Raw genomic sequence first — 3086 nt, forward strand, 5'->3', positions numbered from 1 at the left:
AAGGCGAGAGGAACTCCATGGCCGTGCCACCATTCCAAGAGTCCCCCAGATGTCTCTGTCCATTCCAGAGGAACCTCTTTGCCCTGCACTGGCTCATCTTTCACGCCGAGGATCGACTCACACCACGGTGGCACGTGGGACAGCCCTGTGGGAAAGCCTCGAGGGAAAGCCTCGAGGGAAAACCACAGATCCTTTGTTCCACGCGACGGGAAGCGTGACATTGCTGCTACAGCCTGGAAGGAAAGCGCACGTGCATGCCCCCACTCGAGACGAGGCCTGACTCCCCTGGGGAGACTCCAGAAGTACCCAAAGATCCATGTCAGCCCCTGAGAGGAATCCTCGGTTTCGGCCCTGACTCCACACAAGGTTTTTGGCCCCGGTATCTACGGGAGAGGAATCCCGAGAGGCCCCCTAGCAACTCGCATGGGGACTGGCCTCTCCTGAGGCCACCAGGGCGGGTCCCTGACGTCCCCGTCGTAACTCGAGAACACCTGCCCCAACTCGAGAAAATCCAGGAAGTTCTCCCTTCCAGGCGAGATGAGGCGTCTGGAGACTAATGACACCTAACCTCTGGAACTTCGAAAGGGTCTTTCACACCCTTGCTGCAACTCAAGAAGTTCATCGCCATACCCGGCTCCACTCGAGAGGAAGCACGATGGTCCCGCCAACATCCAGAGGAGCCCCGTTTCCCCCTCGGAGCTCGAGATGAGGGATCCTTTCCCTGCTTTCAACGGGATAGAATTCCCGGCGTTCCCATCGCATCTCAAGTGGAGGCACTCTCAACAGGAAAGGCGAGAGGAACTCCATGGTCGTACCACCATTCCAAGAGTCCCCCAGATGTCTCAGTCCATTCCAGAGGAACCTCTTTGCCCTGCACTGGCTCATCTTTCACGCCGAGGACGACTCACACCACGGTGGCACGTGGGACAGCCCTGTGGGAAAGCCTCGAGGGAAAGCCTCGAGGGAAAACCACAGATCCTTTGATCCTCGCCACGGGAAGCGTGACATTGCTGCTACAGCCTGGAAGGAAAGCGCACGTGCATGCCCCCACTCGAGACGAGGCCTGACTCCCCTGGGGAGACTCCAGAAGCACCCAAAGATTCATGTCAGCCCCTGAGAGGAATCCTCGGTTCCGGCCCTGACTGCACACAAGGTTTTTGGCCCCGGTATCGACGGGAGAGGAATCCCGAGAGGCCCCCTAGCACCTCGCATGGGGACTGGCCTCTCCTGAGGCCACCAGGGCGGGTCCCTGAGGTCCCCGTCGTAACTCGAGAACACCTGCCGCAACTCGAGAAAATCCAGGAAGTTCTGCCTTCCAGGCGAGATGAGGCCTATTTCCGATGAGGCGTCTGGAGACTAATGACACCTAACCTCTGGAACTTCGAAAGGGTCTTTCACACCCTTGCTGCAACTCAAGAAGTTCACCGCCATACCCGTCTCCACTCGAGAGGAAGCACGATGGTCCCGCCCACATCCAGAGGAGCCCCGTTTCCCCCTCGGAGCTCGAGATGAGGGATCCTTTCCCTGCTTTCAACGGGAAAGAATTCCCGGCATTCCCGTCGCATCTCAAGAGGAGGCACTCTCAACAGGAAAGGCGAGAGGAACTCCATGGCCGTGCCACCATTCCAAGAGTCCCCCAGATGTCTCAGTCCATTCCAGAGGAACCTCTTTGCCCTGCACTGGCTCATCTTTCACGCCGAGGATCGACTCACACCACGATGGCACGTGGGACAGCCCTGTGGGAAAGCCTCGAGGGAAAGCCTCGAGGGAAAACCACAGATCCTTTGATCCACGCCACGGGAAGCGTGACATTGCTGCTACAGCCTGGAAGGAAAGCGGACGTGCATGCCCCCACTCGAGACGAGGCCTGACTCCCCTGGGGAGACTCCAGAAGCACCCAAAGATCCATGTCAGCCCCTGAGAGGAATCCTCGGTTCCGGCCCTGACTCCACACAAGGTTTTTGGCCCCGGTATCGACCGGAGAGGAATCCCGAGAGGCCCCCTAGCATCTCGAATGGGGACTGGCCTCTCCTGAGGCCAACAGGGCGGGTCCCTGAGGTCCCCGTCGTAACTCGAGAACACCTGCCACAACTCGAGAAAATCCAGGAAGTTATCCCTTCCAGGCGAGATGAGGCCTATTTCCGATGAGGCGTCTGGAGACTAATGACACCTAACCTCTGGAACTTCGAAAGGGTCTTTCACACCCTTGCTGCAACTCAAGAAGTTCACCGCCATACCCGTCTCCACTCGAGAGGAAGCACGATGGTCCCGCCCACATCCAGAGGAGCCCCGTTTCCCCCTCGGAGCTCGAGATGAGGGATCCTTTCCCTGTTTTCAACGGGAAAGAATTCCCGGCGTTCCCGTCGCATCTCAAGAGGAGGCACTCTCAACAGGAAAGGCGAGAGGAACTCCATGGTCGTACCACCATTCCAAGAGTCCCCCAGATGACTCAGTCCATTCCAGAGGAACCTCTTTGCCCTGCACTGGCTCATCTTTCACGCCGAGGATCGACTCACACCACGGTGGCTCGTGGGACAGCCCTGTGGGAAAGCCTCGAGGGAAAGCTTCGAGGGAAAACCACAGATCCTTTAATCCACGCGACGGGAAGCGTGACATTGCTGCTACAGCCTGGAAGGAAAGCGCACGTGCATGCCCCCACTCGAGACGAGGCCTGACTCCCCTGGGGAGACTCCACAAGTACCCAAAGATCCATGTCAGCCCCTGAGAGGAATCCTCGGTTCTGGCCCTGACTGCACACAAGGTTTTGGCCCCGGTATCGACGGGAGAGGAATCCCGAGAGGCCCCCTAGCACCTCGCATGGGGACTGGCCTCTCCTGAGTCCACGAGGGCGGGTCCCTGAGGTCCCCGTCGTAACTCGAGAACACCTGCCGCAACTCGAGAAAATCCAGGAAGTTCTCCCTTCCAGGCGAGATGAGGCCTATTTCCGAATAGGCGTCTGGAGACTAATGACACCTAACCTCTGGAACTTCGAAAGGGTCTTTCACACCCTTGCTGCAACTCAAGAATTTCACCGCCATACCCGTCTCCACTCGAGAGGAAGCACGATGGTCCCGCCCACATCCAGA

This window comes from Capricornis sumatraensis, chromosome 15 (genome assembly GCF_032405125.1).
Source record: "Capricornis sumatraensis isolate serow.1 chromosome 15, serow.2, whole genome shotgun sequence".
Classification (NCBI taxonomy): Eukaryota; Metazoa; Chordata; class Mammalia; order Artiodactyla; family Bovidae; genus Capricornis; species Capricornis sumatraensis.